The sequence below is a fragment of the Emydura macquarii genome, unplaced genomic scaffold (genome assembly GCF_026122565.2).
Source record: "Emydura macquarii macquarii isolate MOO-44397 ecotype Brisbane River unplaced genomic scaffold, CSIRO-AGI_Emac_v2 contig_1876, whole genome shotgun sequence".
In the NCBI taxonomy this organism is placed as follows: Eukaryota; Metazoa; Chordata; order Testudines; family Chelidae; genus Emydura; species Emydura macquarii.
The window spans coordinates 6,445,220-6,458,324 of NW_027132013.1; the positions used below are offsets into that span (position 1 = coordinate 6,445,220).

General features: G+C 45.0%; 1 protein-coding gene across 1 annotated transcript in view; it reads right to left on the bottom strand.

Moving 5' to 3' along the window:
• The window catches only part of TRAF6 (TNF receptor associated factor 6), a 30,894-nt gene extending 26,312 nt beyond the window's left edge, over positions 1-4,582 (bottom strand). The window contains exon 1 of the mRNA XM_067557578.1: positions 4,538-4,582. The gene's annotated coding sequence lies outside the window, so the exon portion shown is untranslated. The remainder of the gene's footprint in view (positions 1-4,537) is intronic.
• Positions 4,583-13,105: the final 8,523 nt, after the last annotated feature.

Consider the following 13,105-nt stretch of genomic DNA (forward strand, 5'->3'; position numbering starts at 1 on the left):
AAAACAATAATTTAAATGCTCATCTACAAGTTACACCACCAGTTCTCAATCCCATTTGCACTTGAGATGCCTACTAAAGTCAGCAGGTGTTTTGGATGTACAAGGAGGGCAGAATGATTAAATTTAATTCAGAGTGATTAGTGAGAAAGAAAAAGATTTAAGAAGGTAACAAACCCCCTTGCTCTCTCTCAGCCCAGTGTATAGCACTTATACTAAAGTGCTATTTCCTGACTAATTTGGTATGTACCTTGCTGGACTTTCTAGATTCAATATAAGAAATGTATTAGTCACTATAACAATCTTAAGTCATGTATACTATAACACTAAGAATTTTCTATAAATTTTTACTATTAACGTCTCTGCCTCACATACAGGACTGACAAAGAAAAATACATAGTGACAAGTCCTGTGATACAAGGAAAAATCAATAAAATGAAAACAGGCCTGTAATAAGTATTGGGAAAATATTTTCCCAACACCATCTTCCTCATATGAAATTACTAAACAAAAATCTAACCCTCTGCCTTCAACCCTGCAGTCTATCTTACAATGTTGCCAGCAGAGGCGATAACGTCAATGCAAGCAAGGAGATGGTCTTGATGCAGATGTAGGTTTGGGAATCAAGAGATTACCATTCTAATTCCCATCTCTGCTACAAACTTGCCTTGTAATTCTGGGCACCTTACTTAGAGCTCAATCCCATAAACTCTATTACAAGGCATATTATTAGTCAACAGGGGGACTACTTTAATGAGCACCATATCCAGAGGAGGGTGCAGGATCAGTCAGATTTCTGTGCCTCACTTTCACCCCGTCCGGGGATAACAAAACAAAGGGTGTTGCAAGTTTACACTAATATTTGTAAGGGCACCTTGAAGGTTCTAGAGAAGCAAAATGCAATATTACATTCAGCCAGAGCACATGAAATACTAAAATCAGAAATGCTGTTTTCTTGCTCATGCCCTTACTAACAGTTGATTTTCATTCCAAACTTTTCCTTCAGGCATCAGCAGTTCTTTAGTAGTGACAGCTAAAACTCCCTAATCTCTTGGCCAATAACAACTGTGATTAAATATTATTTAACTGTCAACCTGAGACCATGAAAAGGGAGAAAATGTTCTTGTTCAAAGCAGAAAAAAAATCAAACAGCAATAACCAAATTCTGTAAGACTTCATTTCAGCCCCAGTCATTGTTGCTGGGTGTAATTACTCTTTCTGTAGGCCTCTGGGAATTTTTGAAGCTTTCTAGCTAGTTTCTTTTTTCTTGGAGAGAACGTTGAAAATCTTTTATGATTAAGTAATTGCATGCTTAGTGTTACTTAGGAGACTAGATGGGAGCCACTCAGTTATGCATGTAGTCTCTCCCTCGGGGGTGCATGTCTTGGTTAATCAAAACAACTCTTTTTTTTTTTGATGTTCCAAGTGCTTGCACTGTCCAAAGAGCCTAAAAAGTCTCCATGGGCTTTTCTTACTTTAGTAAGATTTCTTGAACAGGAGACAAATTATGATAAACAAAAATGCATTAAACAGTCCAAGGTATAACACTAAGAAAAGGATCTCACTCCTATTTAGCGTAGGTTTTAAATGGCCCCAGGTGTGACTGCCCTTGAACATTAGATGGTAAATAAATAGTAAATGTGTGTAATTAAAAACAAAAAGAGTTCTGTAGCACTTTAAAGACTAACAAATTTAATTTCAGTAGCCATAAAAATATGGAACGCTTCACAAATTTAAGAAAAGCATATTAAATAACTTAGAGCTGGTACATCTTCTGATACTTTTCTAATTTGGTTGAAATTCTTCTCAGCTATATTCAGTTTTCTCAGAATAATACTTTAGAGAAACTGTACTGATGTAAGTAAATACAGAGCAAGCGTCATTAATGAGAAAAAGGTTTGTTCACTGGTTAGGGTGCCAGCCTGGGATGCAGAAAACCAGGTTTAATTTCCTGATCTGCTACAAACTTGTATGACCCAGTTACACTATGCCATGCCTCAGTTCCCCATATTCAGAGGTGCCGTGAGGATCTATAATAAAGATTTTGAGGTATTCAGATACTATGGCAACAGGGATGAAACAAGAGAGACTGCTTGTGCACTGATCCTGAAAACACTTATGATTAGCTTTACTTATACAACTAGTCCTATTGACTTCAATGGGAGTAGCCATGTACTTAAAGCTAAGCACATGCAGATTTGCAAGACCAGTGCCAATCAGGACTCCTAGGTTTTATTTTTGGCTCTGCCACTGATCTGCAGAGTGACCTTGAGTCAAGTCTCAGTCTTCATGCCTTATTGTAAGGCATCTTTAAGTGAGTTTAAACACTGCTTACTTCATCAGATGGTTGTGAAGATTAGTTAGTGTTTGTAGAAATGCTGAGACACATTTGGATAAGAAGGCACTACACAACCATACACACCTTGCCTCTGACAAGTAGGGTGGTGCCATTCTTAATGATTTGTAATATTATGACCACACTAATTCTCTATGATGACAGACCACCACTTAATTAGAGGAAGGTTTCCAGTCATCTTAAACAATGGCTGCAATCCAACCTGGGAATATGCTCCATGGAAAATGGGACATAATTATAAGTCTTTCCTCATTTTACAGGTGACAATCTGGTCAGTTGTGCAGCTCTCTTGCCTCAAATCTAAAGAGGCATAAGGTTATCTTGTTTGAGGCAGAAATGATTAAATGAAACCATTGTTATTCACCCATAACTTATTACACAGGAGAGGGATAAGAGGTAAGGCAAGTTAGACTAGGCAGGGTGTCCATTTCCCCCATCCTCCATGGAAGAATATTCCTCACATCTAACACACTGAGAGGAGTATCATACACACAGTTAAGTCAGTCTTTTTTAAAAATACCATTATTTGTGTTGCATCCTATAAATGTCTGAAACATACTAAAAACCAACATTAACTAGTCCATAGTTTAACAGATGAAAAGTTAAAGATCAAAAGAGAATCCACCATCAATTTCTAGGCTTAAAGCACCAAGCAAACAGATGATGATCATATTGTAAAGCCAGCACTGACTTTAGAAAATGACTAGAAGGCAACAGAGATAAGGATCAAGTGAGAAAATGCACAGTAACTATCCCAAGAATCTACCCCATGTAATAACCCTTGAAACTATTATATTTGGCCAGGGAAGTATTTGAAATATGTTATAAATATCAAATTCTGCCTGTCTGTACCAGAAAGCAGCTACCATTCTCACAAGCAAATTGCATGCTCTCTCAGATCTCATTTTCAAAGCATTTTACAGACAGGAAAATGGAGACAAGAGAGATCAAGTGATTAGTCCAAGACTATACAAGGACTCTGACAGAGTTTGAATTAGAACTCAAGGATTTCCTCACAACTAGTCCTGTGCTCAAGACACCTGCTCACACAAAAAGAAGTCCATCTGGATATCAGGGAGCAGGATCAATTAATCAGAGCCACATATTACCCTTATGTACACCAATACAATCCTAACCTCAATGGGGTTGGTGCTTGGCATCAAGAGTGAGAGAAGAATTTGGCTCAGTGTCTACAAGCACAGCTCAGATTGAGGCACTGTTTTCATTTAAGAAAAAAATCAGGATGCTTTACAGATTCCAAGGCCAGAAAGAAAAATTTTGATCCTCTAGTCCAGTGGCTGTCAACCCATGGTCCAAGCAGCACACGGCTGCGGCCCATGTGACATCCTCCAGGCCGTACAGGTAGCGCATATCGTGTGGATGCGTCCACATGACAGAGCGCAGAGAGCCGCACCGGCGAATAGGTTGAGAACCACTGCTCTCGTCTGACCTTCCGCAGGTCACACAGGCACACAGCTCCCCCCACACAATGCACAGAGCACCGCTTCCAGAAACGTCTCCTTTCAGCTTAAAAAGTGGCCCGCGATGGAGAATCCTCCACCGCCTTGAGTAATTCGGTCCAGAGATGTCACTGCCCGCACGGCGGAAAACGGGGGCGAATTCAGACCGAAAAACGAGGCGAGCACCGCCTTTCCGAAGGTGGCCCGCCTTTCCCGGCCAGACCGACAGGCCCTTCGCCAAGTAGCTGGTTGCCCCCCGCACAGCCCCGTACAGCCACAGCCGGCCCGCGGCCGCCGACCTGTTCCCCTGGACCGACGCAGGGGGAGGCACGTTTTCTAGGCCGGCCCCGTGGCTCATCCGCTCCGGTTTAGCAGCCGCCGCCGGGATCTCGCCCTTTCACACCTGGGGAGTAACCCGCACCCGCCGGCCAGCGAGCCAGCTCCCTCCTTCCCCATCGCAAGACGGAGCCCCGCGGCCGCCCCGCTCTCCCCGGGCCCTTGCATGGCTCCAGCCCGGCCCGGCCCGGCCCGGTCCCCTCCCCGCCCGTGGGAGCCCCGCTGCCCCCGTGCCCAGGCCCAGGCACCCACACCGCGTCAGCCGGGGGTGGGGGCGGGGAGCCGCCGCGCGAGAGCCCGGGGTTGCCAGGGAACGGAGCGGGTTAGGCCCAACGGTCGCCCTCCCCCCGCCCGCGCGCGCGAGAGAGAGAGAGAGAGAGACACTCACCCTCCGGCCAAACCGCCGCCGGCCTCTGGTTCTGCCCCCAGCCCAGCCAGGCCGCGCCGCTGCTTCCGGGCTGCGGAGCGCGAAAGGCGAGGAGCGCCGCAACCAAGAGGGAGCCGGAAGGAGGCGGCCAGCGCCGCACAGCGCCCCCTGGGGGCGGTCCGCCCCCCGGCGGCGGGTCCCGCGGCTGCTTGACTTCCAGACCGCCGTGCAGAGCGCGGGGAGGGGAGGAGCGGGACGTTTGGGCCTCCCCAGCTGGAGATTTAGCAGCCTTCGTCTCCCTGCGCTGGAGGCTGTTGCCTGGCCCCGCCTCTGGCCATGCCCGGCTGATCCCTGCTCTGACTGAGCCTCTCCTTGCAGCCAGCTGGGCGCCTGGTACCCAGGGCAGCTGCAGCCCTCCCACCACAGCGCTCCGGGCCGCGCTCCAGCATGGGGTCAGCATCCTGCAAACCAGGAGTCAGAGCCGGTGCCAGCCCAGCGGGGGCCTAAACTGGCCAGTCCTTATGATAAAAAGTGAAAGGGGGGCTCCCCGGAGCTGCTCAGGGCCCTAAGCACTTGCTTAGTCTGTTTCTGCTTAGCCCCGGCTCTGTCAGGACTTCTGACTTCTAGTCCAGGCTCTTCCACTGACTTGCCGTGGGACCTCGGGCAAGTCTCCACTCCCTCCAGACTGGAAGAAGAGCTCTTTGTAAGCTCCAAAGCTCGTCTCTCACCAACAGAAGCTAGTCCAATATAAAAGACGTGGCCTTGCCCATCTTGTCTCTCACATCCCCAAGCGCCATAACAACGCTGCAGGCAACAGATCCATAAGGGTATTTAGGTTCCCGTGTCCACCATTTGGGCACCACTGACATTTTCCAAGCCACTGCTTAGCTGCCACTTAAGCCTGTAAGCACCTAGGCCCCTAGCTTTCTGCCAATCGGCATTCACAAAACTGCCTAAGGCCTAACGCCGCCCCTCAGCTAAAGAGAAGCACAGAGCCCTGCTCAAGCCAAAGCCTCGGAGGCCCTGAAGTGGGGTTCTCAAGCTGGACAAGGGAGTACCTATCTCCTCAGTGGGGCCCAATCCCATAGGCCTACTCTGAGCACGCCTAAGACATGAAACCTGACAGACCCTGCTGCAGAATGGCCAAATGAAGGCCACTGAAAAGTGGGAAGGGACAGGACAGCACCCAAACAAAAGACAGCTGGGTGCACAGGAACACATAGGGTGAGCCTAAGAGAGAGTATTGAGTGTGAGCAGGAGACAAAGAGATGGTTTCAACTGCTAGGCCATAGGCTACCTAAACAGCTGATCTGGCTTAGGTGCCTTGCATAAGGATAGGTTTGCAGTTGGAGATTCTGAGCAGAAGGAGCCATGCCACCTATTTCCAGCCCATCAGCCAGGTGCACCAGGTCAGCTACCGAGGCATCTAAGCCCCTCTCCTCACTCAGTGAAGGAACACTCAAGTCCTTTGGGCATCTGGGCCTTCCCCTCTCTGTGCCTCCTTTTCTCTATCTGTAAAATGAAGATAAGAACACTTTCCCCACTCATAGAATGTTTAATTAATTAATTCCAATTTTCTTTTTAAAAGGCTAATTTATTCATACAAAAATTCATATGAAACTGTGTGCTTAGATTTGTACATGGAGTAATACAACTGTAGGTTGCAAAATAGGCACGTATACGCACAGATGGTTATTTTTTGCCCCTGTTCCTGCAGACACATATAGAGTAGAATCTCAGAGTTACCAACACCAGAGATACAAACTGACCGGGCAACCCCTCACCTCATTTGGAATCGAAAGTACACAATCAGGCAGCAGCAGAGATTGATCCACCAACAACCCCCCGACCCCCCGGCGCAAATACAGAACAGTACTGTGTTAAATGTAAATTACTAATAAAATAAAGGGAAAGCAGCATTTTTCTTCTGCATAGAAATGTTTCAAATCTGTATTGTCAATGTTGAATGTTCCATTAAGCTGAATGGAAAAGTGGTCCTCTTTTTTTATAGGTAATGATGTAAAGTGTTTTGAGACCTTTGTATGAAATACACTATGTAAATGGCATGTGTGTTAAAATGGCCAATGCTTCTATTCTCATCCACCACATAGCTAACATATCCCCTGTGATTAACTGCACTGCGCATTAGGTACCCCTATTGCACTACAGAACAAAATGTTGACCTAGCAGTTATCTTGAGAACTTGAAGGCACTTGTTCTTGCAAGTATTTTGGCAACTACATCTTTTTGAGAGGGCACCTGGGAAATTTCTTGTCACTTGATTTGTATCTAGGCTTTTCTCTCTCTCTCAAAAAAAATTCCACTCTTGCACTACCACTGGCTCAGCTCCACAGGTAGTAGCAATGATGAGAGTGATACCATAGATAAGGCTCAGGCAGTTCTATACCACAGTACCATCTAACCTGGTGTAAGAATTGCTGGCAAGTTGAAGTAAGATGTTTTTATTAGATTACACCTGCAGCTCTTTTGTAGGTCAACAGTGCCATCCGGTGGTAGATATGTGAAATTGCCTCAAACTGTATCCCACTGCGTTTAGAGAAATAACACTGGCATGGAGCTAAACAATAATTTACAAATAGGGATATGAAAAATTAACAGGTATAAGGAAGAGACAAAAGATAATTTAAGGTGAGATTTGAAGAGAGAGGTATGAAGGCTGAGCTAGATATCAGGAGAGGGCCAGGACTGGAACACAATGATTTCCTCTAATCAACTCATGGCGTTGATGGGATGCAGAGAGCTGTATTTGGCACCCTGTCTGAGGGAAAACCATTGTGAGGGTAGATTCTAGGGCCTTTGAGGGTTCCATGGAAGAGAAAAGGTGAATATACATAATATTTTATATTTCTGTTTTGATTTTTATCCCAAAGGATGCCAAAACATTTTAATCCTCCATGGGAATGCAGCCACCTCTGGGATGGAACACAGCAGCTATTTAATAACACACACACAAACACAAAACAGTTTAGGACAAGAAGTACAGAAGAATAAAGTATCCAACTGAAATTGTAGGAAACATTTAGGGAACCAGAATGGAATTGGTAGGAATGGGAGCTATACACTTTCTCTCTCTTTGATCAAATATCAAAGAGTAGCCATCAGTATTTAGTAAATAGGGACTCCACATCTAAAAAGTAGTAAGCCTTTGGACTTCATGGGATAGTCAAGATTTTTAGACTTTGTTAGTAGTATGAACCCAAGCAGCATGTAAGATCTCTGCACCATTAACGGTAGCAAGTAAAAATGAAGATTGCAAATCCTTTACCGTTCTTATCCAAAGAGGAGAACAAGATTTGCAAAAATAACTGATGAGCTGCTATAGACTTCTGGTATCCCTTGAATTAACAGCTTTGCCTTAACAAGGAATTTGGCCCCTGAGAAATGGAATGGGATTCTTAGATCCACAGAGTAGAGGTGATCAAAATTGGTAGTAAAATGTAGTTTTAACACAAATTTCTGTCTGAAACTTTGTCCTTTTTGTTAAAATTTGAAATTTCACATACATCTTGTATTGAAATTTTGAATTTCAAAAATCTGTAATCAATTCATAGAAACTTTTATAGAGAATTGTGTAATTTGGTCAGATTTACTCTCTTTCACTCCTTACCCTGTCTTTGGTCAGAGGAGTTTAAAAATACACAGGGCAGAATCTATGCCCAGCTTCTGGCCCTAGAACTATCAGTATTAAATGCTTCTTTCTGTTCCTGGCTCAAACTTTGATGAATCCAAACTGTGGAGCTGGTTGAAATTTTAAGAACGCTTTCTCATGAACATTATAAAAATGTCAAAGTTGTTTCTAGTTTGCAGGGATCAATATAGAGCCATTTTTTCAAAAGTGTTAGTAACTTTTTTCTTCAGATTTTTATTGGAAATATTATGTAAGTTTTTTAAATGGCTATTGACTTTTTAAAATCCCAGACCTGTGTTTCAGTCTATGCAACATATTGATAACCACTTCAATAACTTATTTGACAAATATTTCAGTGTTTGAGAAATGTTTTAAAAAACAATTTAAAAAAAAATCAACATTCTTTCAGAAATTTTTTTAAAGAGGAAAAAAGCCATTTTTCACTGAAAAACACTCAGCGCGAAAAATTTCTACCAGTTCTACACTGAATTAAAAAAAACCCAAGATTCACATGTGGATCAAATAAGCTTGTGCACTGATGTCAAAGGGAGCTCTTGTGAGGCTTGAGACCACAACCTGCAGTAGGGATGAGGCCACAGTGTAAATTGGAAAGGACACATTTGCTTTAGAGGTTTATGTTGTGAGCTAATTCACCTTGTCCGAGTCCAAGCAAGATGGCCGTGAGCCAACATAACAGTCTAGATCTGAAAATGCACACGCTCTCTCTGTGGGATTCTAGAATCCAAACCCAGATACAAATCTCTCAGTTGTTGTGTCTCTTGTGATAGAGTGACAGGACTCAGCTGTAATGAATACATTCTTTATTGAGGTTATTGGCTACAGGCAGAGCTTGTGGACATTGGGTGGAAGCTAGGATGTTGCAGCTGTCTGAGGACTCCCAAGCCTGGGTTCAAGACCTGGCAAAATTCAAGCTTTTGTAAGAACAGCAGGAGAATGGAATAGATTGCCTAGGGACGTTAAGGAAGCTTCTTCACCGGAAGTTTTCTAAAGGAAGCTAGATATGCCCAGATAAATTTGTTAGTCTTTAAAGTGCCACAGGACTCTTGCTGTTTTGTTAAAAACAGACTAGCACGGCTACCCCTCTGGAACTTTAAATAGTTTGAGAGCCTTCTAATGGCCCTGACTGTTTACTATGTTTCAGAAGCCACTAGAACCCTGCAAGAGCAGCAATGTGTATATGTAGCTGTCAGGAGACCTGTAGGGGGTTAGGCCTAGTGGTCAGAGTCCAACTCCCTGAGCCAGGAATCAGAGCTGAGGGTCAGAATCAGATTACTAGGAGTCAGGGAAGGCAGGAAGAGGGCTGGGTGGAGGGCAGGATCTGGGCTGGAGCCGTGAAGGAGCAGGGCTTGGTGAGAGACAAGCACAGGGAGGCAGAGAGTCCATGGGTACATGTGCTGATCAGCTAGCAAGCTACTGCTGCTGCTGAGCTTAAGAACTGGCCTTTTGCAGCCAGTCAGGCCAGGCAGTCCGTCAGGCAGCCTAGCTGACTCTTTAGGGTGTCAGGAGCACTGAGCAGGTGCAGCTGTAGGGCCTCACCCTTGACAGTGGCTAGGCCGTGTCACTAATATAGGTTTAATAAACACTGTGATTTGGACTCCGACGCAGCCATGAGGTTCTTTCATATTATAACTGTTGTGTAAAGAGAAAAAGACACAACATTTCCCTCAGTGTAACCTTGGGTGAATCATTTAGGCTCCAGCTCCCTAGCTGTAAAGTGAGAATAATGATACTCACTTCCTTTTGTAAAGCACTGTGAAAACTTTGGGATAAAAGTGCTACATATTTGCAAAGTACGATTGGTGTTACTGTAACCCACAAAATAGTAAGAGTGCAGGGCCCCATCCTAGGACTGGGAATATTTTGAATTCTCAAGTGATTGTGAAATCTCAGTCAGAGACTTTATTGCAAATCTAGTTTAAATGACCATATCCAGTGCACCCCTCCACCTCCTAAGGATTTATGAGGCACTAAGGCCTGTAGGGGCTGCCCATGAATTACATAACACACTTTTTGGTGATTTTAAGAGATCCACCCCTTGTAACATTTTGTAAAACTGCAACAAAACAGGCAGTTAAGGACCTACCCACCCCCTCATGCATTGGGTAAATTATGGACAGCCCCATAGGGTATGTCTACACTTGGAGCTGGAGGTGTAAATGCCAGGTCAAGGAACCTCCCCATGCTAGCTCGGATTGAGCTAGCATGCTAAAAATAGTGTACAGCCGTGGCAGGAGGGATTAGCCACCTCAATACGTGCCTAGTGTCTTGGATAGGTATATACTTGGGGAGGCTCTCCTCCTATGGCTCATGCCGCTGGGGCTACACTCTTGATCAGAGCTAGTGCAGGCATGCCTCCTCAAGAGGGAATTTACATCTCCTGCTCAAATGTAGAGATACCAGTTGTTAACATACTAATACCTGCCAGATACTCATCTTGTGACATAAAGAGATACAGAATCACTATTCACCACTTGGTGGTGTCAGCTGCCTGGGGAAAAACAAATACCCACCTGGCTCAACACTGCACACACCACTGCAGCAGTTAGGCTTTGGCTGGGAATTAACCACAAACGTTGCCCAGGCTACAGCAATTCGTGGTGAATTCAAATATTTACAACCCGGCTTTTCTACAAGACAATCCCACCTGTGCTTGAGAGGCAAAGCATTCAGCTGCATGCATAAGAACTCAAATGGTTACTGCAATAATCGAGCTATTTCCTAGTGTGTCTGATCATTTATGCTCCAGGGAGACAGAGCAGGCAGCCAGCCACCTAGGTGAATTTCTGAGAAAACCTCTCAGATGGGATTTTCTAACTTATTTACCAAGCTGCCCCTCCAACAATCCACATTGTTAGAGAATTGCATCTTCTGCTTCATGTAAGGATGGAAAACATAGCTTGTATCTGTGGAAAGAGATTTTGATTGATACCTGCTATTGCAGCCTGACTTGGAGGGCTTTTGAAACATGTTCTCCAAGTGCTAGTGGGTGAATAGTTCCACTCAGGATATAAAGCAGTCCAGGCAGCAGAGGGATCAGAGAGGAAGCAAGGCTCAGGAGGGCCACTCTAGTTAAGGGTCCATCATTTGCAGAAGTTAGCAGTCCAGCGGTGACATTTCACTTCCTGCTGACACAGGCAGGGAATGTCTTAGTCTGAGAATAACCTCTGCGTTTCCTTTTTCATTATGGACCTAATCCTGACATCCCTGCTCGTTTGTTTCACAAGCAAAGATCTCAGCGATGCCCTTGCTCCCCCAAACTTCCACTCACTTCAGTGAGAATATTGCCTGGGTCCAAATTTGAATCAGGTGTCAGGATCTGTCTCTGCATTTGGTTTGGATCACTGTGAACACTTTGCTCTGCGGTGGCTCATTAAACCCATTTACTGGGGCACTGTTAGCATCCATTGTGGCCCAGGGTGCAATTTGAATCACTGACTCAGAAGCAGCTGCACTTCTATAGGCCTCATCACTCTTGAAGCAAGAAGTTTAAGGGGCACTGGAGCCCTCCCACCCCTTGACCCAGTAGCAAGACAGGTGCTACTGTGTCTTGTATGAGAAGACTTAAATAAATAACATCTTAGGGATCATAGTCTAGTCAAAGAGGCAGGGTGATCCAGAGGAGAAGGCACCAGAATGTAAATCAGGAGACGTAGGTCTCTTCTTGGCTCTGCCTGCTCTGTGACCTGGGCAAGTCACTTTACCTCTCAGTGCTCGTTTTCCCCATCTTTAAAAAGAAAATAGTGATACTGGCTCTTCTTTATGAAATTCTTTTAGATCTCTGGATGGAAAGTGCTATAAAAAAGCTAGGTATTAGTAGTAGCTAGAGAAGGAGACAGGGGTGTTGGACACTTGGGACCTAATGACAGTTGTGACACTGTCTCACTATTTGATCTAGAGTACTTTTTTTAGGGCCCAATTCCCAAAAGTGGGTGCCTGAGCAAGATGTCTGAATCCCTTGTTTGGATATGTCATTTCATCAGGGCTCATATGAACAAAATGTGGGATTTGGGGAGAGGATATAACTTTTGCCACATCTGATTGCTTTCCTCAGCCTGCCAGCATCACTGCAACCTTATCTTGATACAGCCTCAGCCAGCTAGCCCTCATCCCTGCCCCGGACACCATATAAAGCACTTGATTGCATCAACGGCGACCAGTAGATAGGGAGACGTCTGGCTGTGGGTCTTTAGCATAATGACAGCACGGTAACCCACGTTGCCTTATTAACCCTCAAACTGTCCCATATTCATGTTGAATAAGGGGTGTGTGGGGGGGAAGGGGAGAAGGAAGGCAAGCTGGAAACTTGTGGAACCGCAGTGAAAGAAGAGCAATTTGCATGCTCAGTCAGGGATGTAGGTGTCTATGTAATTATGGCAGGCGTCACAAGGTGGTGCTTTTACACATAGGCTACATCTACGCTTGGAGTTGGGGGTGTGATTGTTGAGCTTCCGCAGAGGCACATGTGCTAGATTTGCCCAAGGTAGCACGCTCAAAGTAGCAGTGTAGCTGAGGTAGCCTGGCCAGTGATGAGTGGGTGGGTTTGTACTCAGGGTGGCTAGCTTGTGCTGTCGCTTGCCACTGCCTGGGCTATCACAGTTCCATTACAAGTTTTAGCATGCTAGCTTGAGCACGGCTATGTCTGCAAAAGGTGGGAATCACACCCCCAGCTCCAAATGTAGATGTAACCTTAGTCTGCCAAGAGCCTATTTTTAGCATGTGAGCAAATGTTCAGTTTTGGGGAAATTTCCTGGATGGTTTGATTTTGTTATGCAAGGTTCTGTATAGGGGACTGGTCCTTGAAGAGGCTACTGTGTGAGCAATAGGAGAGTTTGCTCTCTGCTCTGTTCTCTGATCAGAGTCAGTTCCAGAGGCAAAGCTTCTCCCTGGGGACTAGTTATTGGTGTTGGGGCTGAGATTCT